This window comes from Onychostoma macrolepis, chromosome 11, assembly GCF_012432095.1.
Source record: "Onychostoma macrolepis isolate SWU-2019 chromosome 11, ASM1243209v1, whole genome shotgun sequence".
NCBI lineage: Eukaryota > Metazoa > Chordata > Actinopteri > Cypriniformes > Cyprinidae > Onychostoma > Onychostoma macrolepis.
In genome coordinates, this window is record NC_081165.1 from 69,268 (window position 1) to 96,048 (window position 26,781).

The 26,781-nt window shown below is 53.1% G+C and overlaps 26 non-coding genes across 26 annotated transcripts; all 26 read left to right on the forward strand.

The window, feature by feature from the left end:
• The first annotated feature begins 2,245 nt into the window (after nt 1–2,245).
• trnai-aau (transfer RNA isoleucine (anticodon AAU)) lies at nt 2,246–2,317 on the forward strand. Its single transcript has one exon. It is a non-coding gene; the product is annotated as a tRNA-Ile (tRNA).
• A 96-nt stretch (nt 2,318–2,413) lies between these two features.
• Nucleotides 2,414–2,486, forward strand: trnaf-gaa (transfer RNA phenylalanine (anticodon GAA)). Its single transcript has one exon. It is a non-coding gene; the product is annotated as a tRNA-Phe (tRNA).
• A 2,241-nt stretch (nt 2,487–4,727) lies between these two features.
• trnai-aau (transfer RNA isoleucine (anticodon AAU)) lies at nt 4,728–4,801 on the forward strand. The gene has a single exon. It is a non-coding gene; the product is annotated as a tRNA-Ile (tRNA).
• Nucleotides 4,802–4,896: 95 nt separating this feature from the next.
• On the forward strand, nt 4,897–4,968 carry trnaf-gaa (transfer RNA phenylalanine (anticodon GAA)). The gene has a single exon. It is a non-coding gene; the product is annotated as a tRNA-Phe (tRNA).
• A 2,145-nt stretch (nt 4,969–7,113) lies between these two features.
• trnaf-gaa (transfer RNA phenylalanine (anticodon GAA)) lies at nt 7,114–7,186 on the forward strand. The gene has a single exon. It is a non-coding gene; the product is annotated as a tRNA-Phe (tRNA).
• A 501-nt stretch (nt 7,187–7,687) lies between these two features.
• trnas-gcu (transfer RNA serine (anticodon GCU)) lies at nt 7,688–7,769 on the forward strand. The gene has a single exon. It is a non-coding gene; the product is annotated as a tRNA-Ser (tRNA).
• Nucleotides 7,770–8,140: 371 nt separating this feature from the next.
• Nucleotides 8,141–8,220, forward strand: trnas-gcu (transfer RNA serine (anticodon GCU)). Its single transcript has one exon. It is a non-coding gene; the product is annotated as a tRNA-Ser (tRNA).
• Nucleotides 8,221–8,581: 361 nt separating this feature from the next.
• Nucleotides 8,582–8,663, forward strand: trnas-gcu (transfer RNA serine (anticodon GCU)). The gene has a single exon. It is a non-coding gene; the product is annotated as a tRNA-Ser (tRNA).
• A 366-nt stretch (nt 8,664–9,029) lies between these two features.
• On the forward strand, nt 9,030–9,109 carry trnas-gcu (transfer RNA serine (anticodon GCU)). The gene has a single exon. It is a non-coding gene; the product is annotated as a tRNA-Ser (tRNA).
• Nucleotides 9,110–12,230: 3,121 nt separating this feature from the next.
• Nucleotides 12,231–12,304, forward strand: trnai-aau (transfer RNA isoleucine (anticodon AAU)). Its single transcript has one exon. It is a non-coding gene; the product is annotated as a tRNA-Ile (tRNA).
• A 96-nt stretch (nt 12,305–12,400) lies between these two features.
• trnaf-gaa (transfer RNA phenylalanine (anticodon GAA)) lies at nt 12,401–12,473 on the forward strand. Its single transcript has one exon. It is a non-coding gene; the product is annotated as a tRNA-Phe (tRNA).
• A 1,008-nt stretch (nt 12,474–13,481) lies between these two features.
• On the forward strand, nt 13,482–13,562 carry trnas-gcu (transfer RNA serine (anticodon GCU)). Its single transcript has one exon. It is a non-coding gene; the product is annotated as a tRNA-Ser (tRNA).
• A 370-nt stretch (nt 13,563–13,932) lies between these two features.
• Nucleotides 13,933–14,014, forward strand: trnas-gcu (transfer RNA serine (anticodon GCU)). Its single transcript has one exon. It is a non-coding gene; the product is annotated as a tRNA-Ser (tRNA).
• Nucleotides 14,015–14,384: 370 nt separating this feature from the next.
• trnas-gcu (transfer RNA serine (anticodon GCU)) lies at nt 14,385–14,464 on the forward strand. Its single transcript has one exon. It is a non-coding gene; the product is annotated as a tRNA-Ser (tRNA).
• A 367-nt stretch (nt 14,465–14,831) lies between these two features.
• trnas-gcu (transfer RNA serine (anticodon GCU)) lies at nt 14,832–14,912 on the forward strand. Its single transcript has one exon. It is a non-coding gene; the product is annotated as a tRNA-Ser (tRNA).
• A 1,008-nt stretch (nt 14,913–15,920) lies between these two features.
• On the forward strand, nt 15,921–15,994 carry trnai-aau (transfer RNA isoleucine (anticodon AAU)). Its single transcript has one exon. It is a non-coding gene; the product is annotated as a tRNA-Ile (tRNA).
• Nucleotides 15,995–16,089: 95 nt separating this feature from the next.
• Nucleotides 16,090–16,161, forward strand: trnaf-gaa (transfer RNA phenylalanine (anticodon GAA)). The gene has a single exon. It is a non-coding gene; the product is annotated as a tRNA-Phe (tRNA).
• Nucleotides 16,162–17,229: 1,068 nt separating this feature from the next.
• trnai-aau (transfer RNA isoleucine (anticodon AAU)) lies at nt 17,230–17,303 on the forward strand. The gene has a single exon. It is a non-coding gene; the product is annotated as a tRNA-Ile (tRNA).
• A 2,753-nt stretch (nt 17,304–20,056) lies between these two features.
• trnas-gcu (transfer RNA serine (anticodon GCU)) lies at nt 20,057–20,136 on the forward strand. Its single transcript has one exon. It is a non-coding gene; the product is annotated as a tRNA-Ser (tRNA).
• Nucleotides 20,137–20,501: 365 nt separating this feature from the next.
• On the forward strand, nt 20,502–20,583 carry trnas-gcu (transfer RNA serine (anticodon GCU)). Its single transcript has one exon. It is a non-coding gene; the product is annotated as a tRNA-Ser (tRNA).
• A 365-nt stretch (nt 20,584–20,948) lies between these two features.
• trnas-gcu (transfer RNA serine (anticodon GCU)) lies at nt 20,949–21,028 on the forward strand. The gene has a single exon. It is a non-coding gene; the product is annotated as a tRNA-Ser (tRNA).
• A 362-nt stretch (nt 21,029–21,390) lies between these two features.
• On the forward strand, nt 21,391–21,471 carry trnas-gcu (transfer RNA serine (anticodon GCU)). The gene has a single exon. It is a non-coding gene; the product is annotated as a tRNA-Ser (tRNA).
• A 362-nt stretch (nt 21,472–21,833) lies between these two features.
• On the forward strand, nt 21,834–21,913 carry trnas-gcu (transfer RNA serine (anticodon GCU)). The gene has a single exon. It is a non-coding gene; the product is annotated as a tRNA-Ser (tRNA).
• Nucleotides 21,914–23,027: 1,114 nt separating this feature from the next.
• On the forward strand, nt 23,028–23,101 carry trnai-aau (transfer RNA isoleucine (anticodon AAU)). Its single transcript has one exon. It is a non-coding gene; the product is annotated as a tRNA-Ile (tRNA).
• A 95-nt stretch (nt 23,102–23,196) lies between these two features.
• trnaf-gaa (transfer RNA phenylalanine (anticodon GAA)) lies at nt 23,197–23,269 on the forward strand. Its single transcript has one exon. It is a non-coding gene; the product is annotated as a tRNA-Phe (tRNA).
• A 2,976-nt stretch (nt 23,270–26,245) lies between these two features.
• trnas-gcu (transfer RNA serine (anticodon GCU)) lies at nt 26,246–26,326 on the forward strand. Its single transcript has one exon. It is a non-coding gene; the product is annotated as a tRNA-Ser (tRNA).
• Nucleotides 26,327–26,781: the final 455 nt, after the last annotated feature.

The window sequence follows — 26,781 nt, forward strand, 5'->3', positions numbered from 1 at the left end:
AAACCTCTTGGCAGCAGTGAGCCCCTAAAGCGCACGTGGGAGAGTCGCTCCGTGGCGTCAGCGCAGTCTGTCTCTTTAGGAAGTGAGCGTAAAGGGCAGGAGATGGCCACCAGCAAAGCAGTGAGCCCCAAAAGCGCACGTAGGGAGAGTCGCTTCGTAGCGTCAACGCGCAGTCTTTCTCTTTAGGGAAGTGAGCGTAAAAGGGCAGGACTCAGCGTGGAGAATGCGGGCATCGATCCCGCTACCTCTCGCATGCTAGCGGCGCTCTACCATTTGAGCTAATTCCCTGGCCAATGTGGGCGATGTCCATCTCTCAAAAGGCGCCTTGACGACAGCCATTATGACGGGCTTGAGGAAAGAGGCCATCTCTCCTCTGTGCTGGCACCTTTGTACTGGGCGCCATTTAGTTGTAGGATTAACCGAGAGATTGTGCTTTTGTTTTTAAGGCCCTTCTTGGTCTTGTGACCCCAGTATATATGTGTGCGGACTCCTGTATTACGTAGGCTGCCTTTGGATCACTCAGGTCGTGCATCCAGCTTCTCCCCTCTTTTTCCCACACTGGCTTAAAGTCTACGGGACATCTGACCGTTTCAGCTGTCCTCCCCAAGATCCCTCTGCATGTTAGGTCCAGCCCCATTTTGAATCCATTCAGAGGCCAACTTTCCTTCGTTTGCCTTTGACACCGTCTCGAGGTGTTTGATAACTTCCATGTTAGTTCGTGCTCCTTCTTTGGTTGTTGCTGTAGTTGTTCTTTTTTTCTCGGCTGGGCGCTTGCGCGGCTAGGCTCGTTGGTCTAGGGCTGTGACTCTCGCCTTGGGTGCGAGAGGTCCTGGGTTCAAATCCCGGACGAGCCCGTTGTGAGGCTTGGTCCAGAAGCTGTTTCATCTCTTTAGGGTCAAGAGCAATCAGGAAGTTTTTGGTCAATCGGGCAGAAAGCTAGGCAAAGCCAGGCCGGTTAGCTCAGTTGGTTAGGCGTGGTGCTAATAACGCCAAGGTCGCGGGTTCGATCCCGTGCGGGCCAAGCTCTTTTATTCTCTGGGAGCTCAGCTCTGCTCTTCTGGCAAAGTGACGGGTGCTCTCACGGAAATCCCTGCTGGCTAAACGGCTTGCAGGCGTGGCGAAATAGCTCAGTTGGGAGGCGTTAGACTGAAGATCTGAAGGTCCCTGGTTCGATCCGGGTTTGGCACATGTCCCTCTCCTTTCCTTTTGTTCGTGGGGCCCAGAGACCAAAATCCACTGGGATCCAACGCCACTGTCAGACTGCTTGGCCACGGCCACATCGTTATCTGCCTCCCAGATGGCCACCAGCAAAGCAGTGAGCCCCAAAAGCGCCGCGTGGGAGAGTCGCTCCGTGGCGTCAGCGCAGTCTGTCTCTTTAGGGAAGTGGCGTAAAGGGCAGGAGATGGCCACCAGCAAAGCAGTGAGCCCCAAAAGCGCCGCGTGGGAGAGTCGCTTCGTGGCGTCAGCGCAGTCTTTCTCTTTAGGGAAGTGGCGTAAAGGGCAAGAACCAGCTTGGAGAATGCGGGCATCGATCCGCTACCTCTCGCATGCTAAGCGAGCGCTCTACCATTTGAGCTAATTCCCTGGCCAATGTGGGCGATGTCCATCTCTCAAAAGGCGCCTTGACGACAGCCATTATGACGGGCTTGAGGAAAGAGGCCATCTCTCCTCTGTGCTGGCACCTTTGTAGTGGCCGCCATTTAGTTGTAGAATTAACCGAGAGATTGTGCTTTTGGTTTTAAGGCCCTTCTTGGTCTTGTGACCCCAGTATATATGTGTCTGGATTCCTGTATTACGTAGGCTGCCTTTGGATCACTCAGGTCGTGCATCCAGCTTCTCCCCTCTTTTTCCCACACTGGCTTAAAGTCTACGGGACATCTGACCGTTTCAGCTGTCCTCCCAAGATCCCTCTGCATGTTAGGTCCAGCCCCATTTTGAATCCATTCAGAGGCCAACTTTCCTTCGTTTGCCTTTGACACTGTCTCGAGGTGTTTGATAACTTCCATGTTAGTTCGTGTTCCTTCTTTGGTTGTTGCTGTAGTTGTTCTTTTTTTTCTCGGCTGGGCGCTTGCGCAGCTAGGCTCGTTGGTCTAGGGCTGTGGTTCTCGCCTTGGGTGCGAGAGGTCCCGGGTTCAAATCCCGGACGAGCCCGTGGTGAGGCTTGGTCCAGAAGCTGTTTTATCTCTTTAGGGTCAAGAGCAATCAGGAAGTTTCTGGTCAATCGGGCGAAAGCTGGGCAAAGCCAGGCGGTTAGCTCAGTTGGTTAGGCGTGGTGCTAATAACGCCAAGGTCGCGGGTTCGATCCCCGTACGGGCCAAGCTCTTTTATTCTCTGGGTGCTCAGCTCTGCTCTTCTGGCAAAGTGACGGGTGGTCTCACGGAAATGCCTGCTGGCTAAACGGCTTGCAGGCGTGGCCGAAATAGCTCAGTTGGGAGAGCGTTAGACTGAAGATCTGAAGGTCCCTGGTTCGATCCCGGGTTTCGGCACATGTCCCCTCTCCTTTCCTTTTGTTCGTGGGGCCCAGAGACCAAAATTCACTGGGATCCAACGCCACTGTCAGACTGCTTGGCCACGGCCACATCGTTATCTGCCTCCCAGATGGCCACCAGCAAAGCAGTGAGCCCCAAAAGCGCCGCGTGGGAGAGTCGCTTCGTGGCGTCAGCGCAGTCTTTCTCTTTAGGGAAGTGGCGTAAAGGGCAAGAACCAGCTTGGAGAATGCGGGCATCGATCCGCTACCTCTCGCATGCTAGCGGCGCTCTACCATTTGAGCTAATTCCCTGGCCAATGTGGGCGATGTCCATCTCTCAAAAGGCGCCTTGACGACAGCCATTATGACGGGCTTGAGGAAAGAGGCCATCTCTCCTCTGTGCTGGCACCTTTGTACTGGGCGCCATTTAGTTGTAGGATTAACCGAGAGATTGTGCTTTTGGTTTTAAGGCCCTTCTTGGTCTTGTGACCCCAGTATATATGTGTCTGGATTCCTGTATTACGTAGGCTGCCTTTGGATCACTCAGGTCGTGCATCCAGCTTCTCCCCTCTTTTTCCCACACTGGCTTAAAGTCTACGGGACATCTGACCGTTTCAGCTGTCCTCCCAAGATCCCTCTGCATGTTAGGTCCAGCCCCATTTTGAATCCATTCAGAGGCCAACTTTCCTTCGTTTGCCTTTGACACCGTCTCGAGGTGTTTGATAACTTCCATGTTAGTTCGTGTTCCTTCTTTGGTTGTTGCTGTAGTTGTTCTTTGGTGTCATACAATGATCGGTGCGCAGCTTCAAGTCGAACGAGCGAACAAAGGCGTGCCTGTATTTGCATCGCTTTGATCGTTCTCACCTTCTCACGCACCACGATTGGTCGATTATGTACAATACCTGCGTGTTATCGGTCAAACTACCTTGGATGTTTTAGGCAATATAACAATCCTGGCCAGGACGTGTCCCCTATAAATGGCACATATGGCCACCCTACTTCTGGGCACGGGTGTCTGCGTGGTGTGTTTACGGAACAGGTTAGCGTCACGTACAAGAAGGCTTATTCACTCTTCTCTCTTTACTCAAAGAAGAGCGTGCGTTGCTTTCCTGAACCCTGGGGAGAGAAATATGGGTGTCCTGGCAAAAGGGGTGGAGTCATAAAGCTCAAGCGAGGCAGGCGGCTGAGGCGATGAACTGCTAATCCATTGTGCTCTGCACGCGTGGGTTCGAATCCCATCCTTGTCGATCTCTTGAGCCTGTAAGTGATTTAGTCTTTGCGGCAACGTCTGCTCCTGTCAAGGTTCCAAAGATGTAATGACTATCACTCAGGACTCTGAATCCAGCGATCCGACTTCAAATCTTCGATGGGACCTGTTATGCCACCAATTTGCGCAGGACACGGCCCGAAAAACCTCTTGGCAGCAGTGAGCCCCAAAAGCGCACGTAGGGAGAGTCGCTTCGTAGCGTCAACGCGCAGTCTTTCTCTTTAGGGAAGTGAGCGTAAAAGGGCAGGACTCAGCGTGGAGAATGCGGGCATCGATCCCGCTACCTCTCGCATGCTAAGCGAGCGCTCTACCATTTGAGCTAATTCCCTGGCCAATGTGGGCGATGTCCATCTCTCAAAAGGCGCCTTGACGACAGCCATTATAACGGGCTGCAGGGAAAGAGGCCATCTCTCCTCTGTGCTGGCACCTTTGTACTGGGCGCCATTTAGTTGTAGAATTAACCGAGAGATTGTGCTTTTGGTTTTAAGGCCCTTCTTGGTCTTGTGACCCCAGTATATATGTGTCTGGATTCCTGTATTACGTAGGCTGCCTTTGGATCACTCAGTTCGTGCATCCAGCTTCTCCCCTCTTTTTCCCACACTGGCTTAAAGTCTACGGGACATCTGACCGTTTCAGCTGTCCTCCCTAAGATCCCTCTACATGTTAAGTCCAGCCCCATTTTTGAATCCATTCAGAGGCCAACTTTCCTTCGTTTGCCTTTGACACTGTCTCGAGGTGTTCGATTCCTTCCATGTTAGTTCGTGTTCCTTCTTTGGTTGTTGCTGTAGTTGTTCTTTTTTTTCTCGGCTGGGCGCTTGCGCAGCTAGGCTCGTTGGTCTAGGGCTGTGGTTCTCGCCTTGGGTGCGAGAGGTCCCGGGTTCAAATCCCGGACGAGCCCGTGGTGAGGCTTGGTCCAGAAGCTGTTTTATCTCTTTAGGGTCAAGAGCAATCAGGAAGTTTCTGGTCAATCGGGCAGAAAGCTGGGCAAAGCCAGGCCGGTTAGCTCAGTTGGTTAGAGCGTGGTGCTAATAACGCCAAGGTCGCGGGTTCGATCCCCGTACGGGCCAAGCTCTTTTATTCTCTGGGTGCTCAGCTCTGCTCTTCTGGCAAAGTGACGGGTGGTCTCACGGAAATGCCTGCTGGCTAAACGGCTTGCAGGCGTGGCGAAATAGCTCAGTTGGGAGGCGTTAGACTGAAGATCTAAAGGTCCCTGGTTCGATCCCGGGTTTCGGCACATGTCCCCTCTCCTTTCCTTTTGTTCGTGGGGCCCAGAGACCAAAATTCACTGGGATCCAACGCCACTGTCAGACTGCTTGGCCACGGCCACATCGTTATCTGCCTCCCAGATGGCCACCAGCAAAGCAGTGAGCCCCAAAAGCGCACGTAGGGAGAGTCGCTCCGTAGCGTCAACGCGCAGTCTGTCTCTTTAGGGAAGTGAGCGTAAAAGGGCAGGGAGATGGCCACCAGCAAAGCAGTGAGCCCCAAAAGCGCACGTAGGGAGAGTCGCTCCGTGGCGTCAGCGCAGTCTTTCTCTTTAGGGAAGTGGCGTAAAGGGCAGGAGATGGCCACCAGCAAAGCAGTGAGCCCCAAAAGCGCACGTAGGGAGAGTCGCTCCGTAGCGTCAACGCGCAGTCTGTCTCTTTAGGGAAGTGAGCGTAAAAGGGCAGGGAGATGGCCACCAGCACAGCAGTGTTGGATTTTATCTTCCATTCTTGGAAGATAACATTTTTAGACAGACATATTGATGGATTACATCTTCCTTGTCTGAACGAACAAAGGCGTGCCTGTATTTGCATCGCTTTGATCCTTCTCACCTTCTCACGCACCACGATTGGTCGATTATGTACAATACCTGCGTGTTATCGGTCAAACTACCTTGGATGTTTTAGGCAATATAACAATCCTGGCCAGGACGCGTCCCCGTATAAATGGCACATATGGCCACCCTACTTCTGGGCACGGGTGTCTGCGTGGCGTGTTTACGGAACAGGTTAGCGTCACGTACAAGAAGGCTTATTCACTCTTCTCTCTTTACTGAAAGAAGAGTGTGCGTTGCTTTCCTGAACCCTGGGGAGAGAGAAATATGGGTGTCCTGGCAAAAAAGGGGGTGGAGTCATAAAGCTCAAGCGACACGAGGCGGCTGAGGCGATGAACTGCTAATCCATTGTGCTCTGCACGCGTGGGTTCGGATCCCATCCTCGTCGATCTCTTTAGCCCGTAAGTGATTTAGTCTTTGCGGCCCTGTGAGCAACGGCTGCTCCGTCAAGGTTCCATGATGTAATGATTATCACTCAGGACTCTGAATCCAGCGATCCGACTTCAAATCTTCGATGGGACCTGTTATGCCACCAATTTGCGCGGGACACGGCCGAAAAACCTCTTGGCAGCAGTGAGCCCCAAAAGCGCACGTGGGAGAGTCGCTTCGTGGCGTCAGCGCAGTCTTTCTCTTTAGGGAAGTGGCGTAAAGGGCAAGAACCAGCTTGGAGAATGCGGGCATCGATCCGCTACCTCTCGCATGCTAGCGGCGCTCTACCATTTGAGCTAATTCCCTGGCCGCAGTTGAGCGATGTCCATCTCTCAAAAGGCGCCTTGACGACAGCCATTATAACGGGCTGCAGGAAAGAGGCCATCTCTCCTCTGTGCTGGCACCTTTGTAGTGGCCGCCATTTAGTTGTAGGATTAACCGAGAGATTGTGCTTTTGTTTTAAGGCCCTTCTTGGTCTTGTGACCCCAGTATATATGTGTCTGGATTCCTGTATTACGTAGGCTGCCTTTGGATCACTCAGGTCGTGCATCCAGCTTCTCCCCTCTTTTTCCCACACTGGCTTAAAGTCTACGGGACATCTGACCGTTTCAGCTGTCCTCCCAAGATCCCTCTGCATGTTAGGTCCAGCCCCATTTTTGAATCCATTCAGAGGCCAACTTTCCTTCGTTTGCCTTTGACACCGTCTCGAGGTGTTCGATTCCTTCCATGTTAGTTCGTGCTCCTTCTTTGGTTGTTGCTGTAGTTGTTCTTTTTTTCTCGGCTGGGCGCTTGCGCGGCTAGGCTCGTTGGTCTAGGGCTGTGACTCTCGCCTTGGGTGCGAGAGGTCCTGGGTTCAAATCCCGGACGAGCCCGTTGTGAGGCTTGGTCCAGAAGCTGTTTTATCTCTTTAGGGTCAAGAGCAATCAGGAAGTTTCTGGTCAATCGGGCAGAAAGCTGGGCAAAGCCAGGCGGTTAGCTCAGTTGGTTAGAGCGTGGTGCTAATAACGCCAAGGTCGCGGGTTCGATCCCGTGCGGGCCAAGCTCTTTTATTCTCTGGGAGCTCAGCTCTGCTCTTCTGGCAAAGTGACGGGTGGTCTCACGGAAATGCCTGCTGGCTAAGCGGCTTGCAGGCGTGGCGAAATAGCTCAGTTGGGAGAGCGTTAGACTGAAGATCTGAAGGTCCCTGGTTCGATCCGGGTTTGGCACATGTCCCTCTCCTTTCCTTTTGTTCGTGGGGCCCAGAGACCAAAATTCACTGGGATCAACGCCACTGTCAGACTGCTTGGCCACGGCCACATCGTTATCTGCCTCCCAGATGGCCACCAGCAAAGCAGTGAGCCCCAAAAGCGCACGTGGGAGAGTCGCTCCGTGGCGTCAGCGCAGTCTTTCTCTTTAGGAAGTGAGCGTAAAGGGCAGGAGATGGCCACCAGCAAAGCAGTGAGCCCCAAAAGCGCACGTGGGAGAGTCGCTCCGTGGCGTCAGCGCAGTCTGTCTCTTTAGGGAAGTGGCGTAAAGGGCAGGACTCAGCGTGGAGAATGCGGGCATCGATCCGCTACCTCTCGCATGCTAGCGGCGCTCTACCATTTGAGCTAATTCCCTGGCCAATGTGGGCGATGTCCATCTCTCAAAAGGCGCCTTGACGACGTCCTATTGAAAGGAGCTGCAGAGAAGACGACACAGTCCAGCTTCCGGTCTGGCAGGCCAGCGTGACGAGGTGGCCGAGTGGTTAAGGCGATGAACTGCTAATCCATTGTGCTCTGCACGCGTGGGTTCGGATCCCATCCTCGTTGGTTGATGCCTTAAGCGCAGGGGTGGGAAACGTTGATCCTGGAGGGCCGTTGTCTCTGCAGACTTTAGCTCCAACCCTAATCAAACACACCTGAACCAGCTAAATCAAGGTCTTCAGGATGCAGTTAGGGTTTTTTTATCCAGTTTTTCTCAGGGTTGGAGCTAAACACTGCAGGAGAGTGGCCCTCCAGGATCAACGTTCCCCACCCCTGCTTGAGCGTTTGAAAGGGGCCGGTGCTACTGCCAAATGATTGACACTCGTACCTACCTGGCCTCTCACGGCACACTAAGGGTCAGCTTTTACGTCGTCCTATTGAAAGGAGCTGCAGAGAAGACGACACAGTCCAGCTTCCGGTCTGGCAGGCCAGCGCGTGACGAGGTGGCCGAGTGGTTAAGCGATGGACTGCTAATCCATTGTGCTCTGCAGCGTGGGTTCGAATCCCATCCTCGTTGGTTGATGCCTTAAGCGCGGGGTGGGAAGCGTTGATCCTGGAGGGCCGTTGTCTCTGCAGACTTTAGCTCAACCTAATCAAACACACCTGAACCAGCTAAATCAAGGTCTTCAGGATGCAGTTAGGGTTTTTATCCAGTTTTTCTCAGGGTTGGAGCTAAACTCTGCAGGAGAGTGGCCCTCCAGGATCAACGTTCCCCACCCCTGCTTGGCGTTTGAAAGGGGCGGTGCTACTGCCAAATGATTGACACTCGTACCTACCTGGCCTCTCACGGCACACTAAGGGTCAGCTTTTACGTCGTCCTATTGAAAGGAGCTGCAGAGAAGGCGACACAGTCCAGCTTCGGTCTGGCAGGCCAGCGTGACGAGGTGGCCGAGTGGTTAAGGCGATGGACTGCTAATCCATTGTGCTCTGCACGCGTGGGTTCGGATCCCATCCTCGTTGGTTGATGCCTTAAGCGCAGGGGTGGGAAACGTTGATCCTGGAGGGCCGTTGTCTCTGCAGACTTTAGCTCAACCTAATCAAACACACCTGAACCAGCTAAATCAAGGTCTTCAGGATGCAGTTAGGGTTTTTTTATCCAGTTTTTCTCAGGGTTGGAGCTAAACACTGCAGGAGAGTGGCCCTCCAGGATCAACGTTCCCCACCCCTGCTTGAGCGTTTGAAAGGGGCCGGTGCTACTGCCAAATGATTGACACTCGTACCTACCCGACCTCTCACGGCACACTAAGGGTCAGCTTTTACGTCGTCCTATTGAAAGGAGCTGCAGAGAAGACGACACAGTCCAGCTTCGGTCTGGCAGGCCAGCGTGACGAGGTGGCCGAGTGGTTAAGCGATGGACTGCTAATCCATTGTGCTCTGCAGCGTGGGTTCGAATCCCATCCTCGTCGATCTCTTTAGCCCGTAAGTGATTTAGTCTTTGCGGCAACGTCTGCTCCTGTCAAGGTTCAAAGATGTAATGACTATCACTCAGGACTCTGAATCCAGCGATCCGACTTCAAATCTTCGATGGGACCTGTTATGCCACCAATTTGCGCAGGACACGGCCCGAAAAACCTCTTGGCAGCAGTGAGCCCCAAAAGCGCACGTAGGGAGAGTCGCTTCGTGGCGTCAGCGCAGTCTTTCTCTTTAGGGAAGTGGCGTAAAGGGCAGGAGATGGCCACCAGCAAAGCAGTGAGCCCCAAAAGCGCCGCGTGGGAGAGTCGCTTCGTGGCGTCAGCGCAGTCTTTCTCTTTAGGGAAGTGGCGTAAAGGGCAGGAGATGGCCACCAGCACAGCAGTGTTGGATTTTATCTTCCATTCTTGGAAGATAACATTTTAGACAGACATATTGATGGATTACATCTTCCTTGTCTGAACGAACAAAGGCGTGCGTGCGTGTCTTTGCATCGCTTTGATCCTTCTCACCTTCTCACGCACCACGATTGGTCGATTATGTACAATACCTGCGTGTTATCGGTCAAACTACCTTGGATGTTTTAGGCAATATAACAATCCTGGCCAGGACGCGTCCCCGTATAAATGGCACATATGGCCACCCTACTTCTGGGCACGGGTGTCTGCGTGGCGTGTTTACGGAACGGGTTAGCGTCACGTACAAGAAGGCTTATTCACTCTTCCCTCTTTACTGAAAGAAGAGTGTGCGTTGCTTTCCTGAACCCTGGGGAGAGAGAAATATGGGTGTCCTGGCAAAAAAGGGGGTGGAGTCATAAAGCTCAAGCGAGACGAGGCGGCTGAGGCGATGAACTGCTAATCCATTGTGCTCTGCACGCGTGGGTTCGGATCCCATCCTCGTCGATCTCTTTAGCCCGTAAGTGATTTAGTCTTTGCGGCAACGCCTGCTCCTGTCAAGGTTCCAAAGATGTAATGACTATCACTCAGGACTCTGAATCCAGCGATCCGACTTCAAATCTTCGATGGGACCTGTTATGCCACCAATTTGCGCGGGACACGGCCGAAAAACCTCTTGGCAGCAGTGAGCCCCAAAAGCGCCGCGTGGGAGAGTCGCTCCGTGGCGTCAGCGCAGTCTTTCTCTTTAGGAAGTGAGCGTAAAGGGCAGGAGATGGCCACCAGCAAAGCAGTGAGCCCCAAAAGCGCACGTAGGGAGAGTCGCTCCGTGGCGTCAGCGCAGTCTTTCTCTTTAGGAAGTGAGCGTAAAGGGCAGGAGATGGCCACCAGCAAAGCAGTGAGCCCCAAAAGCGCACGTGGGAGAGTCGCTTCGTGGCGTCAGCGCAGTCTTTCTCTTTAGGAAGTGAGCGTAAAGGGCAGGAGATGGCCACCAGCAAAGCAGTGAGCCCCAAAAGCGCACGTGGGAGAGTCGCTCCGTGGCGTCAGCGCAGTCTGTCTCTTTAGGGAAGTGGCGTAAAGGGCAGGAGATGGCCACCAGCAAAGCAGTGAGCCCCAAAAGCGCCGCGTGGGAGAGTCGCTCCGTGGCGTCAGCGCAGTCTGTCTCTTTAGGAAGTGAGCGTAAAGGGCAGGAGATGGCCACCAGCACAGCAGTGTTGGATTTTATCTTCCATTCTTGGAAGATAACATTTTAGACAGACATATTGATGGATTACATCTTCCTTGTCTGAGCGAACAAAGGCGTGCCTGTATTTGCATCGCTTTGATCGTTCTCACCTTCTCACGCACCACGATTGGTCGATTATGTACAATACCTGCGTGTTATCGGTCAAACTACCTTGGATGTTTTAGGCAATATAACAATCCTGGCCAGGACGCGTCCCGTATAAATGGCACATATGGCCACCCTACTTCTGAGCACGGGTGTCTGCGTGGCGTGTTTACGGAACAGGTTAGCGTCACGTACAAGAAGGCTTAATCACTCTTCTCTCTTTACTCAAAGAAGAGCGTGCGTTGCTTTCCTGAACCCTGGGAGAGAGAAATATGGGTGTCCTGGCAAAAGGGGTGGAGTCATAAAGCTCAAGCGAGGCAGGCGGCTGAGGCGATGAACTGCTAATCCATTGTGCTCTGCAGCGTGGGTTCGAATCCCATCCTCGTCGATCTCTTTAGCCCGTAAGTGATTTAGTCTTTGCGGCAACGCCTGCTCCTGTCAAGGTTCCAAAGATGTAATGACTATCACTCAGGACTCTGAATCCAGCGATCCGAGTTCAAATCTCGGTGGGACCTGTTATGCCACCAATTTGCGCAGGACACGGCCGAAAAACCTCTTGGCAGCAGTGAGCCCCAAAAGCGCACGTAGGGAGAGTCGCTCCGTAGCGTCAACGCGCAGTCTGTCTCTTTAGGGAAGTGAGCGTAAAAGGGCAGGACTCAGCGTGGAGAATGCGGGCATCGATCCCGCTACCTCTCGCATGCTAAGCGGCGCTCTACCATTTGAGCTAATTCCCTGGCCAATGTGGGCGATGTCCATCTCTCAAAAGGCGCCTTGACGACAGCCATTATAACGGGCTGCAGGAAAGAGGCCATCTCTCCTCTGTGCTGGCACCTTTGTACTGGGCGCCATTTAGTTGTAGAATTAACCGAGATTGTGCTTTTGGTTTTAAGGCCCTTCTTGGTCTTGTGACCCCAGTATATATGTGTCTGGATTCCTGTATTACGTAGGCTGCCTTTGGATCACTCAGTTCGTGCATCCAGCTTCTCCCCTCTTTTTCCCACACTGGCTTAAAGTCTACGGGACATCTGACCGTTTCAGCTGTCCTCCCTAAGATCCCTCTACATGTTAAGTCCAGCCCCATTTTTGAATCCATTCAGAGGCCAACTTTCCTTCGTTTGCCTTTGACACTGTCTCGAGGTGTTTGATAACTTCCATGTTAGTTCGTGTTCCTTCTTTGGTTGTTGCTGTAGTTGTTCTTTTTTTTCTCGGCTGGGCGCTTGCGCAGCTAGGCTCGTTGGTCTAGGGCTGTGGTTCTCGCCTTGGGTGCGAGAGGTCCCGGGTTCAAATCCCGGACGAGCCCGTGGTGAGGCTTGGTCCAGAAGCTGTTTTATCTCTTTAGGGTCAAGAGCAATCAGGAAGTTTCTGGTCAATCGGGCAGAAAGCTGGGCAAAGCCAGGCCGGTTAGCTCAGTTGGTTAGAGCGTGGTGCTAATAACGCCAAGGTCGCGGGTTCGATCCCCGTACGGGCCAAGCTCTTTTATTCTCTGGGTGCTCAGCTCTGCTCTTCTGGCAAAGTGACGGGTGGTCTCACGGAAATGCCTGCTGGCTAAACGGCTTGCAGGCGTGGCCGAAATAGCTCAGTTGGGAGAGCGTTAGACTGAAGATCTAAAGGTCCCTGGTTCGATCCCGGGTTTCGGCACATGTCCCCTCTCCTTTCCTTTTGTTCGTGGGGCCCAGAGACCAAAATTCACTGGGATCCAACGCCACTGACAAACTGCTTGGCAACGGCCACATCGCTATCTGCCTCCCAGATGGCCACCAGCACAGCAGTGTTGGATTTTATCTTCCATTCTTGGAAGATAACATTTTTAGACAGACATATTGATGGATTACATCTTCCTTGTCTGAACGAACAAAGGCGTGCCTGTATTTGCATCGCTTTGATCCTTCTCACCTTCTCACGCACCACGATTGGTCGATTATGTACAATATCTGCATGTTATTGGTCAAACTACTTTGGATTTTTTAGGCAATATAACAATCCTGGCCAGGACGCGTCCCCGTATAAATGGCACATATGGCCACCCTACTTCTGGGCACGGGTGTCTGCGTGGCGTGTTTACGGAACGGGTTAGCGTCACGTACAAGAAGGCTTATTCACTCTTCTCTCTTTACTGAAAGAAGAGTGTGCGTTGCTTTCCTGAACCCTGGGGAGAGAGAAATATGGGTGTCCTGGCAAAAAAGGGGGTGGAGTCATAAAGCTCAAGCGACACGAGGCGGCTGAGGCGATGAACTGCTAATCCATTGTGCTCTGCACGCGTGGGTTCGGATCCCATCCTCGTTGGTTGATGCCTTAAGCGCAGGGGTGGGAAACGTTGATCCTGGAGGGCCGTTGTCTCTGCAGACTTTAGCTCAACCTAATCAAACACACCTGAACCAGCTAAATCAAGGTCTTCAGGATGCAGTTAGGTGTTTTCTATCCAGTTTTTCTCAGGGTTGGAGCTAAACTCTGCAGGAGAGTGGCCTCCAGGATCAACGTTCCCCACCCCTGCTTGGCGTTTGAAAGGGGACAGTGCTACTGCCAAATGATTGACACTCGTACCTACCCGACCTCTCACGGCACACTAAGGGTCAGCTTTTCGTCGTCCTATTGAAAGGAGCTGCAGAGAAGGCGACACAGTCCAGCTTCGGTCTGGCAGGCCAGCGTGACGAGGTGGCCGAGTGGTTAAGGCGATGGACTGCTAATCCATTGTGCTCTGCAGCGTGGGTTCGGATCCCATCCTCGTTGGTTGATGCCTTAAGCGCAGGGGTGGGAAACGTTGATCCTGGAGGGCCGTTGTCTCTGCAGAGTTTAGGTCCAACCTAATCAAACACACCTGAACCAGCTAAATCAAGGTCTTCAGGATGCAGTTAGGTGTTTTTTATCCAGTTTTTCTCAGGGTTGGAGCTAAACTCTGCAGGAGAGTGGCCCTCCAGGATCAACGTTCCCCACCCCTGCTTGAGCGTTTGAAAGGGGACAGTGCTACTGCCAAATGATTGACACTCGTACCTACCCGACCTCTCACGGCACACTAAGGGTCAGCTTTTACGTCGTCCTATTGAAAGGAGCTGCAGAGAAGACGACACAGTCCAGCTTCCGGTCGGGCAGGTCAGAAGGCGACGAGGTGGCCGAGTGGTTAAGGCGATGGACTGCTAATCCATTGTGCTCTGCACGCGTGGGTTCGGATCCCATCCTCGTTGGTTGATGCCTTAAGCGCAGGGGTGGGAAACGTTGATCCTGGAGGGCCGTTGTCTCTGCAGAGTTTAGGTCCAACCTAATCAAACACACCTGAACCAGCTAAATCAAGGTCTTCAGGATGCAGTTAGGGTTTTTTTATCCAGTTTTTCTCAGGGTTGGAGCTAAACACTGCAGGAGAGTGGCCCTCCAGGATCAACGTTCCCCACCCCTGCTTGAGCGTTTGAAAGGGGCCGGTGCTACTGCCAAATGATTGACACTCGTACCTACCTGGCCTCTCACGGCACACTAAGGGTCAGCTTTTACGTCGTCCTATTGAAAGGAGCTGCAGAGAAGGCGACACAGTCCAGCTTCCGGTCGGGCAGGTCAGAAGGCGACGAGGTGGCCGAGTGGTTAAGCGATGGACTGCTAATCCATTGTGCTCTGCAGCGTGGGTTCGAATCCCATCCTCGTTGGTTGATGCCTTAAGCGCAGGGGTGGGAAGCGTTGATCCTGGAGGGCCGTTGTCTCTGCAGAGTTTAGGTCCAACCTAATCAAACACACCTGAACCAGCTAAATCAAGGTCTTCAGGATGCAGTTAGGGTTTTTTTATCCAGTTTTTCTCAGGGTTGGAGCTAAACACTGCAGGAGAGTGGCCCTCCAGGATCAACGTTCCCCACCCCTGCTTGGCGTTTGAAAGGGGCGGTGCTACTGCCAAATGATTGACACTCGTACCTACCTGGCCTCTCACGGCACACTAAGGGTCAGCTTTTCGTCGTCCTATTGAAAGGAGCTGCAGAGAAGGCGACACAGTCCAGCTTCCGGTCGGGCAGGTCAGAAGGCGACGAGGTGGCCGAGTGGTTAAGCGATGGACTGCTAATCCATTGTGCTCTGCACGCGTGGGTTCGAATCCCATCCTTGTCGATCTCTTGAGCCTGTAAGTGATTTAGTCTTTGCGGCAACGTCTGCTCCTGTCAAGGTTCCAAAGATGTAATGACTATCACTCAGGACTCTGAATCCAGCGATCCGAGTTCAAATCTCGGTGGGACCTGTTATGCCACCAATTTGCGCAGGACACGGCCGAAAAACCTCTTGGCAGCAGTGAGCCCCAAAAGCGCACGTAGGGAGAGTCGCTTCGTAGCGTCAACGCGCAGTCTTTCTCTTTAGGGAAGTGAGCGTAAAAGGGCAGGACTCAGCGTGGAGAATGCGGGCATCGATCCCGCTACCTCTCGCATGCTAAGCGAGCGCTCTACCATTTGAGCTAATTCCCTGGCCGCAGTTGAGCGATGTCCATCTCTCCAAAAGGCGCCTTGAGCGACAGCCATTATGACGGGCTTGAGGAAAGAGGCCATCTCTCCTCTGTGCTGGCACCTTTGTACTGGGCGCCATTTAGTTGTAGGATTAACCGAGAGATTGTGCTTTTGTTTTAAGGCCCTTCTTGGTCTTGTGACCCCAGTATATATGTGTCTGGATTCCTGTATTACGTAGGCTGCCTTTGGATCACTCAGGTCGTGCATCCAGCTTCTCCCCTCTTTTTCCCACACTGGCTTAAAGTCTACGGGACATCTGACCGTTTCAGCTGTCCTCCTAAGATCCCTCTACATGTTAAGTCCAGCCCCATTTTAAATCCATTCAGAGGCCAACTTTCCTTCGTTTGCCTTTGACACTGTCTCGAGGTGTTTGATAACTTCCATGTTAGTTCGTGCTCCTTCTTTGGTTGTTGCTGTAGTTGTTCTTTTTTTCTCGGCTGGGCGCTTGCGCAGCTAGGCTCGTTGGTCTAGGGCTGTGACTCTCGCCTTGGGTGCGAGAGGTCCCGGTTCAAATCCCGGACGAGCCCGTTGTGAGGCTTGGTCCAGAAGCTGTTTTATCTCTTTAGGGTCAAGAGCAATCAGGAAGTTTCTGGTCAATCGGGCAGAAAGCTGGGCAAAGCCAGGCCGGTTAGCTCAGTTGGTTAGAGCGTGGTGCTAATAACGCCAAGGTCGCGGGTTCGATCCCCGTGCGGGCCAAGCTCTTTTATTCTCTGGGTGCTCAGCTCTGCTCTTCTGGCAAAGTGACGGGTGCTCTCACGGAAATCCCTGCTGGCTAAACAGCTTGCAGTTGCGGCGAAATAGCTCAGTTGGGAGGCGTTAGACTGAAGATCTGAAGGTCCCTGGTTCGATCCCGGGTTTCGGCACATGTCCCCTCTCCTTTCCTTTTGTTCGTGGGGCCCAGAGACCAAAATTCACTGGGATCCAACGCCACTGTCAGACTGCTTGGCCACGGCCACATCGTTATCTGCCTCCCAGATGGCCACCAGCAAAGCAGTGAGCCCCTAAAGCGCACGTGGGAGAGTCGCTTCGTGGCGTCAGCGCAGTCTGTCTCTTTAGGGAAGTGAGCGTAAAGGGCAGGAGATGGCCACCAGCAAAGCAGTGAGCCCCTAAAGCGCACGTGGGAGAGTCGCTTCGTAGCGTCAACGCGCAGTCTTTCTCTTTAGGGAAGTGAGCGTAAAAGGGCAGGACTCAGCGTGGAGAATGCGGGCATCGATCCCGCTACCTCTCGCATGCTAAGCGAGCGCTCTACCATTTGAGCTAATTCCCTGGCCGCAGTTGAGCGATGTCCATCTCTCAAAAGGCGCCTTGACGACAGCCATTATAACGGGCTGCAGGAAAGAGGCCATCTCTCCTCTGTGCTGGCACCTTTGTACTGGGCGCCATTTAGTTGTAGAATTAACCGAGAGATTGTGCTTTTGGTTTTAAGGCCCTTCTTGGTCTTGTGACCCCAGTATATATGTGTCTGGATTCCTGTATTACGTAGGCTGCCTTTGGATCACTCAGTTCGTGCATCCAGCTTCTCCCCTCTTTTTCCCACACTGGCTTAAAGTCTACGGGACATCTGACCGTTTCAGCTGTCCTCCCTAAGATCCCTCTACATGTTAAGTCCAGCCCCATTTTTGAATCCATTCAGAGGCCAACTTTCCTTCGTTTGCCTTTGACACTGTCTCGAAGTGTGCGATTCCTTCCATGTTAGTTCGTGTTCCTTCTTTGGTTGTTGCTGTAGTTGTTCTTTTTTTTCTCGGCTGGGCGCTTGCGCAGCTAGGCTCGTTGGTCTAGGGCTGTGGTTCTCGCCTTGGGTGCGAGAGGTCCCGGGTTCAAATCCCGGACGAGCCCGTGGTGAGGCTTGGTCCAGAAGCTGTTTTATCTCTTTAGGGTCAAGAGCAATCAGGAAGTTTCTGGTCAATCGGGCAGAAAGCTGGGCAAAGCCAGGCCGGTTAGCTCAGTTGGTTAGAGCGTGGTGCTAATAACGCCAAGGTCGCGGGTTCGATCCCCGTACGGGCCAAGCTCTTTTATTCTCTGGGTGCTCAGCTCTGCTCTTCTGGCAAAGTGACGGGTGGTCTCACGGAAATGCCTGCTGGCTAAACGGCTTGCAGGCGTGGCCGAAATAGCTCAGTTGGGAGGCGTTAGACTGAAGATCTAAAGGTCCCTGGTTCGATCCCGGTTTCGGCACATGTCCCCTCTCCTTTCCTTTTGTTCGTGGGGCCCAGAGACCAAAATTCACTGGGATCCAACGCCACTGTCAGACTGCTTGGCCACGGCCACATCGTTATCTGCCTCCCAGATGGCCACCAGCACAGCAGTGAGCCCCTAAAGCGCACGTGGGAGAGTCGCTCCGTGGCGTCAGCGCAGTCTGTCTCTTTAGGAAGTGAGCGTAAAGGGCAGGAGATGGCCACCAGCAAAGCAGTGAGCCCCTAAAGCGCACGTGGGAGAGTCGCTCCGTGGCGTCAGCGCAGTCTGTCTCTTTAGGAAGTGAGCGTAAAGGGCAGGAGATGGCCACCAGCAAAGCAGTGAGCCCCTAAAGCGCACGTGGGAGAGTCGCTCCGTGGCGTCAGCGCAGTCTGTCTCTTTAGGAAGTGAGCGTAAAGGGCAGGAGATGGCCACCAGCAAAGCAGTGAGCCCCTAAAGCGCACGTGGGAGAGTCGCTCCGTGGCGTCAGCGCAGTCTGTCTCTTTAGGAAGTGAGCGTAAAGGGCAGGAGATGGCCACCAGCAAAGCAGTGAGCCCCAAAAGCGCACGTGGGAGAGTCGCTCCGTGGCGTCAGCGCAGTCTGTCTCTTTAGGGAAGTGGCGTAAAGGGCAGGACTCAGCGTGGAGAATGCGGGCATCGATCCGCTACCTCTCGCATGCTAAGCGGCGCTCTACCATTTGAGCTAATTCCCTGGCCAATGTGGGCGATGTCCATCTCTCAAAAGGCGCCTTGACGACAGCCATTATGACGGGCTTGAGGGAAAGAGGCCATCTCTCCTCTGTGCTGGCACCTTTGTAGTGGCCGCCATTTAGTTGTAGAATTAACCGAGAGATTGTGCTTTTGGTTTTAAGGCCCTTCTTGGTCTTGTGACCCCAGTATATATGTGTGCGGACTCCTGTATTACGTAGGCTGCCTTTGGATCACTCAGTTCGTGCATCCAGCTTCTCCCCTCTTTTTCCCACACTGGCTTAAAGTCTACGGGACATCTGACCGTTTCAGCTGTCCTCCATTTTTGAATCCATTCAGAGGCCAACTTTCCTTCGTTTGCCTTTGACACTGTCTCGAGTGTTCGATTCCTTCCATGTTAGTTCGTGCTCCTTCTTTGGTTGTTGCTGTAGTTGTTCTTTTTTTCTCGGCTGGGCGCTTGCGCGGCTAGGCTCGTTGGTCTAGGGCTGTGACTCTCGCCTTGGGTGCGAGAGGTCCCGGTTCAAATCCCGGACGAGCCCGTTGTGAGGCTTGGTCCAGAAGCTGTTTCATCTCTTTAGGGTCAAGAGCAATCAGGAAGTTTCTGGTCAATCGGGCAGAAAGCTAGGCAAAGCCAGGCGGTTAGCTCAGTTGGTTAGGCGTGGTGCTAATAACGCCAAGGTCGCGGGTTCGATCCCGTGCGGGCCAAGCTCTTTTATTCTCTGGGAGCTCAGCTCTGCTCTTCTGGCAAAGTGACGGGTGCTCTCACGGAAATCCCTGCTGGCTAAACGGCTTGCAGGCGTGGCGAAATAGCTCAGTTGGGAGGCGTTAGACTGAAGATCTAAAGGTCCCTGGTTCGATCCGGGTTTCGGCACATGTGCCCTCTCTTTTCCTTTTGTCCGTGGGGCCCAGAGACCAAAATTCACTGGGATCAACGCCACTGTCAGACTGCTTGGCCACGGCCACATCGTTATCTGCCTCCCAGATGGCCACCAGCACAGCAGTGTTGGATTTTATCTTCCATTCTTGGAAGATAACATTTTAGACAGACATATTGATGGATTACATCTTCCTTGTCTGAACGAACAAAGGCGTGCGTGCGTGTCTTTGCATCGCTTTGATCCTTCTCACCTTCTCACGCACCACGATTGGTCGATTATGTACAATACCTGCGTGTTATCGGTCAAACTACCTTGGATGTTTTAGGCAATATAACAATCCTGGCCAGGACGCGTCCCCGTATAAATGGCACATATGGCCACCCTACTTCTGGGCACGGGTGTCTGCGTGGCGTGTTTACGGAACGGGTTAGCGTCACGTACAAGAAGGCTTATTCACTCTTCTCTCTTTACTCAAAGAAGAGCGTGCGTTGCTTTCCTGAACCCTGGGAGAGAGAATTATGGGTGTCCTGGCAAAAAAGGGGGTGGAGTCATAAAGCTCAAGCGAGACGAGGCGGCTGAGGCGATGAACTGCTAATCCATTGTGCTCTGCACGCGTGGGTTCGGATCCCATCCTCGTTGGTTGATGCCTTAAGCGCAGGGGTGGGAAACGTTGATCCTGGAGGGCCGTTGTCTCTGCAGACTTTAGCTCAACCTAATCAAACACACCTGAACCAGCTAAATCAAGGTCTTCAGGATGCAGTTAGGTTTTTTTTATCCAGTTTTTCTCAGGGTTGGAGCTAAACACTGCAGGAGAGTGGCCCTCCAGGATCAACGTTCCCCACCCCTGCTTGAGCGTTTGAAAGGGGCCAGTGCTACTGCCAAATGATTGACACTCGTACCTACCCGACCTCTCACGGCACACTAAGGGTCAGCTTTTCGTCGTCCTATTGAAAGGAGCTGCAGAGAAGACGACACAGTCCAGCTTCGGTCTGGCAGGCCAGCGTGACGAGGTGGCCGAGTGGTTAAGGCGATGGACTGCTAATCCATTGTGCTCTGCGCGTGGGTTCAGATCCCATCCTCGTTGGTTGATGCCTTTAGCGCGGGGTGGGAAGCGTTGATCCTGGAGGGCCGTTGTCTCTGCAGAGTTTAGGTCCAACCTAATCAAACACACCTGAACCAGCTAAATCAAGGTCTTCAGGATGCAGTTAGGTGTTTTCTATCCAGTTTTTCTCAGGGTTGGAGCTAAACTCTGCAGGAGAGTGGCCCTCCAGGATCAACGTTCCCCACCCCTGCTTGGCGTTTGAAAGGGGACAGTGCTACTGCCAAATGATTGACACTCGTACCTACCCGACCTCTCACGGCACACTAAGGGTCAGCTTTTCGTCGTCCTATTGAAAGGAGCTGCAGAGAAGACGACACAGTCCAGCTTCCGGTCTGGCAGGCCAGCGTGACGAGGTGGCCGAGTGGTTAAGGCGATGGACTGCTAATCCATTGTGCTCTGCACGCGTGGGTTCGAATCCCATCCTCGTTGGTTGATGCCTTAAGCGCGGGGTGGGAAGCGTTGATCCTGGAGGGCCGTTGTCTCTGCAGACTTTAGCTCCAACCCTAATCAAACACACCTGAACCAGCTAAATCAAGGTCTTCAGGATGCAGTTAGGGTTTTTATCCAGTTTTTCTCAGGGTTGGAGCTAAACACTGCAGGAGAGTGGCCTCCAGGATCAACGTTCCCCACCCCTGCTTGGCGTTTGAAAGGGGCGGTGCTACTGCCAAATGATTGACACTCGTACCTACCTGGCCTCTCACGGCACACTAAGGGTCAGCTTTTACGTCGTCCTATTGAAAGGAGCTGCAGAGAAGGCGACACAGTCCAGCTTCCGGTCGGGCAGGTCAGAAGGCGACGAGGTGGCCGAGTGGTTAAGCGATGGACTGCTAATCCATTGTGCTCTGCAGCGTGGGTTCGAATCCCATCCTCGTTGGTTGATGCCTTAAGCGCGGGGTGGGAAGCGTTGATCCTGGAGGGCCGTTGTCTCTGCAGAGTTTAGGTCCAACCTAATCAAACACACCTGAACCAGCTAAATCAAGGTCTTCAGGATGCAGTTAGGTGTTTTCTATCCAGTTTTTCTCAGGGTTGGAGCTAAACTCTGCAGGAGAGTGGCCTCCAGGATCAACGTTCCCCACCCCTGCTTGGCGTTTGAAAGGGGCGGTGCTACTGCCAAATGATTGACACTCGTACCTACCTGGCCTCTCACGGCACACTAAGGGTCAGCTTTTCGTCGTCCTATTGAAAGGAGCTGCAGAGAAGGCGACACAGTCCAGCTTCGGTCTGGCAGGCCAGCGTGACGAGGTGGCCGAGTGGTTAAGGCGATGGACTGCTAATCCATTGTGCTCTGCAGCGTGGGTTCGGATCCCATCCTCGTTGGTTGATGCCTTAAGCGCGGGGTGGGAAGCGTTGATCCTGGAGGGCCGTTGTCTCTGCAGACTTTAGCTCAACCTAATCAAACACACCTGAACCAGCTAAATCAAGGTCTTCAGGATGCAGTTAGGTGTTTTCTATCCAGTTTTTCTCAGGGTTGGAGCTAAACACTGCAGGAGAGTGGCCTCCAGGATCAACGTTCCCCACCCCTGCTTGGCGTTTGAAAGGGGACAGTGCTACTGCCAAATGATTGACACTCGTACCTACCCGACCTCTCACGGCACACTAAGGGTCAGCTTTTCGTCGTCCTATTGAAAGGAGCTGCAGAGAAGGCGACACAGTCCAGCTTCGGTCTGGCAGGCCAGCGTGACGAGGTGGCCGAGTGGTTAAGCGATGGACTGCTAATCCATTGTGCTCTGCAGCGTGGGTTCGAATCCCATCCTCGTCGATCTCTTTAGCCCGTAAGTGATTTAGTCTTTGCGGCAACGTCTGCTCCTGTCAAGGTTCCAAAGATGTAATGACTATCACTCAGGACTCTGAATCCAGCGATCCGACTTCAAATCTTGATGGGACCTGTTATGCCACCAATTTGCACAGGGCACGTCCGAAAAACCTTTTGGCAGCAGTGAGCCCCAAAAGCGCCGCGTGGGAGAGTCGCTCCGTGGCGTCAGCGCAGTCTGTCTCTTTAGGGAAGTGGCGTAAAGGGCAGGAGATGGCCACCAGCAAAGCAGTGAGCCCCAAAAGCGCCGCGTGGGAGAGTCGCTCCGTGGCGTCAGCGCAGTCTGTCTCTTTAGGGAAGTGGCGTAAAGGGCAGGACTCAGCGTGGAGAATGCGGGCATCGATCCGCTACCTCTCGCATGCTAGCGGCGCTCTACCATTTGAGCTAATTCCCTGGCCGCAGTTGAGCGATGTCCATCTCTCCAAAAGGCGCCTTCAAGAGCGACAGCCATTATAACGGGCTGCAGGGAAAGAGGCCATCTCTCCTCTGTGCTGGCACCTTTGTACTGGGCGCCATTTAGTTGTAGGATTAACCGAGAGATTGTGCTTTTGTTTTTAAGGCCCTTCTTGGTCTTGTGACCCCAGTATATATGTGTGCGGACTCCTGTATTACGTAGGCTGCCTTTGGATCACTCAGGTCGTGCATCCAGCTTCTCCCCTCTTTTTCCCACACTGGCTTAAAGTCTACGGGACATCTGACCGTTTCAGCTGTCCTCCCCAAGATCCCTCTGCATGTTAGGTCCAGCCCCATTTTTAAATCCATTCAGAGGCCAACTTTCCTTCGTTTGCCTTTGACACCGTCTCGAGGTGTTTGATAACTTCCATGTTAGTTCGTGCTCCTTCTTTGGTTGTTGCTGTAGTTGTTCATTTTTTCACGGCTAGGCGCTTGCGCAGGTAGGCTCGTTGGTCTAGGGCTGTGACTCTCGCCTTGGGTGCGAGAGGTCCTGGGTTCAAATCCCGGACGAGCCCGTTGTGAGGCTTGGTCCAGAAGCTGTTTCATCTCTTTAGGGTCAAGAGCAATCAGGAAGTTTTTGGTCAATCGGGCAGAAAGCTAGGCAAAGCCAGGCCGGTTAGCTCAGTTGGTTAGAGCGTGGTGCTAATAACGCCAAGGTCGCGGGTTCGATCCCCGTACGGGCCAACTCTTTTATTCTCTGGGAGCTCAGCTCTGCTCTTCTGGCAAAGTGACGGGTGCTCTCACGGAAATCCCTGCTGGCTAAACAGCTTGCAGTTGCGGCCGAAATAGCTCAGTTGGGAGAGCGTTAGACTGAAGATCTGAAGGTCCCTGGTTCGATCCCGGGTTTCGGCACATGTGCCCTCTCTTTTCCTTTTGTCCGTGGGGCCCAGAGACCAAAATCCACTGGGATCCAACCCCACTGACAAACTGCTTGGCAACGGCCACATCGCTATCTGCCTCCCAGATGGCCACCAGCAAAGCAGTGAGCCCCTAAAGCGCACGTGGGAGAGTCGCTCCGTGGCGTCAGCGCAGTCTGTCTCTTTAGGGAAGTGGCGTAAAGGGCAGGAGATGGCCACCAGCAAAGCAGTGAGCCCCAAAAGCGCACGTAGGGAGAGTCGCTCCGTGGCGTCAGCGCAGTCTGTCTCTTTAGGGAAGTGGCGTAAAGGGCAGGAGATGGCCACCAGCAAAGCAGTGAGCCCCAAAAGCGCACGTGGGAGAGTCGCTCCGTGGCGTCAGCGCAGTCTGTCTCTTTAGGGAAGTGGCGTAAAGGGCAGGAGATGGCCACCAGCAAAGCAGTGAGCCCCAAAAGCGCCGCGTGGGAGAGTCGCTCCGTGGCGTCAGCGCAGTCTGTCTCTTTAGGAAGTGAGCGTAAAGGGCAGGAGATGGCCACCAGCAAAGCAGTGAGCCCCAAAAGCGCACGTGGGAGAGTCGCTCCGTGGCGTCAGCGCAGTCTGTCTCTTTAGGGAAGTGGCGTAAAGGGCAGGAGATGGCCACCAGCAAAGCAGTGAGCCCCAAAAGCGCCGCGTGGGAGAGTCGCTCCGTAGCGTCACCGCGCAGTCTGTCTCTTTAGGGAAGTGAGCGTAAAAGGGCAGGGAGATGGCCACCAGCACAGCAGTGTTGGATTTTATCTTCCATTCTTGGAAGATAACATTTTTAGACAGACATATTGATGGATTACATCTTCCTTGTCTGAGCGAACAAAGGCGTGCCTGTATTTGCATCGCTTTGATCGTTCTCACCTTCTCACGCACCACGATTGGTCGATTATGTACAATACCTGCGTGTTATCGGTCAAACTACCTTGGATGTTTTAGGCAATATAACAATCCTGGCCAGGACGCGTCCCCGTATAAATGGCACATATGGCCACCCTACTTCTGGGCACGGGTGTCTGCGTGGCGTGTTTACGGAACGGGTTAGCGTCACGTACAAGAAGGCTTATTCACTCTTCCTCTTTACTGAAAGAAGAGTGTGCGTTGCTTTCCTGAACCCTGGGAGAGAGAATTATGGGTGTCCTGGCAAAAGGGGTGGAGTCATAAAGCTCAAGCGAGACGAGGCGGCTGAGGCGATGAACTGCTAATCCATTGTGCTCTGCAGCGTGGGTTCGAATCCCATCCTCGTCGATCTCTTTAGCCCGTAAGTGATTTAGTCTTTGCGGCAACGCCTGCTCCTGTCAAGGTTCCAAAGATGTAATGACTATCACTCAGGACTCTGAATCCAGCGATCCGACTTCAAATCTTCGATGGGACCTGTTATGCCACCAATTTGCGCAGGACACGGCCCGAAAAACCTCTTGGCAGCAGTGAGCCCCTAAAGCGCACGTGGGAGAGTCGCTCCGTGGCGTCAGCGCAGTCTGTCTCTTTAGGAAGTGAGCGTAAAGGGCAGGAGATGGCCACCAGCAAAGCAGTGAGCCCCTAAAGCGCACGTGGGAGAGTCGCTCCGTGGCGTCAGCGCAGTCTGTCTCTTTAGGAAGTGAGCGTAAAGGGCAGGAGATGGCCACCAGCACAGCAGTGTTGGATTTTATCTTCCATTCTTGGAAGATAACATTTTAGACAGACATATTGATGGATTACATCTTCCTTGTCTGAACGAACAAAGGCGTGCCTGTATTTGCATCGCTTTGATCCTTCTCACCTTCTCACGCACCACGATTGGTCGATTATGTACAATACCTGCGTGTTATCGGTCAAACTACCTTGGATGTTTTAGGCAATATAACAATCCTGGCCAGGACGTGTCCCCTATAAATGGCACATATGGCCACCCTACTTCTGAGCACGGGTGTCTGCGTGGCGTGTTTACGGAACAGGTTAGCGTCACGTACAAGAAGGCTTATTCACTCTTCTCTCTTTACTCAAAGAAGAGCGTGCGTTGCTTTCCTGAACCCTGGGAGAGAGAATTATGGGTGTCCTGGCAAAAGGGGTGGAGTCATAAAGCTCAAGCGAGGCAGGCGGCTGAGGCGATGAACTGCTAATCCATTGTGCTCTGCACGCGTGGGTTCGGATCCCATCCTCGTTGGTTGATGCCTTAAGCGCAGGGGTGGGAAACGTTGATCCTGGAGGGCCGTTGTCTCTGCAGACTTTAGCTCAACCTAATCAAACACACCTGAACCAGCTAAATCAAGGTCTTCAGGATGCAGTTAGGTGTTTTCTATCCAGTTTTTCTCAGGGTTGAGCTAAACACTGCAGGAGAGTGGCCCTCCAGGATCAACGTTCCCCACCCCTGCTTGAGCGTTTGAAAGGGGCCAGTGCTACTGCCAAATGATTGACACTCGTACCTACCTGGCCTCTCACGGCACACTAAGGGTCAGCTTTTACGTCGTCCTATTGAAAGGAGCTGCAGAGAAGACGACACAGTCCAGCTTCGGTCTGGCAGGCCAGCGTGACGAGGTGGCCGAGTGGTTAAGCGATGGACTGCTAATCCATTGTGCTCTGCGCGTGGGTTCAGATCCCATCCTCGTTGGTTGATGCCTTAAGCGCGGGGTGGGAAGCGTTGATCCTGGAGGGCCGTTGTCTCTGCAGAGTTTAGGTCCAACCTAATCAAACACACCTGAACCAGCTAAATCAAGGTCTTCAGGATGCAGTTAGGTGTTTTCTATCCAGTTTTTCTCAGGGTTGAGCTAAACACTGCAGGAGAGTGGCCTCCAGGATCAACGTTCCCCACCCCTGCTTGGCGTTTGAAAGGGGACAGTGCTACTGCCAAATGATTGACACTCGTACCTACCCGACCTCTCACGGCACACTAAGGGTCAGCTTTTACGTCGTCCTATTGAAAGGAGCTGCAGAGAAGGCGACACAGTCCAGCTTCCGGTCGGGCAGGTCAGAAGGCGACGAGGTGGCCGAGTGGTTAAGCGATGGACTGCTAATCCATTGTGCTCTGCACGCGTGGGTTCGAATCCCATCCTCGTCGATCTCTTTAGCCCGTAAGTGATTTAGTCTTTGCGGCAACGTCTGCTCCTGTCAAGGTTCCAAAGATGTAATGACTATCACTCAGGACTCTGAATCCAGCGATCCGAGTTCAAATCTCGGTGGGACCTGTTATGCCACCAATTTGCACAGGGCACGTCCGAAAAACCTTTTGGCAGCAGTGAGCCCCAAAAGCGCCGCGTGGGAGAGTCGCTCCGTGGCGTCAGCGCAGTCTGTCTCTTTAGGAAGTGAGCGTAAAGGGCAGGAGATGGCCACCAGCACAGCAGTGTTGGATTTTATCTTCCATTCTTGGAAGATAACATTTTAGACAGACATATTGATGGATTACATCTTCCTTGTCTGAGCGAACAAAGGCGTGCCTGTATTTGCATCGCTTTGATCCTTCTCACCTTCTCACGCACCACGATTGGTCGATTATGTACAATATCTGCATGTTAT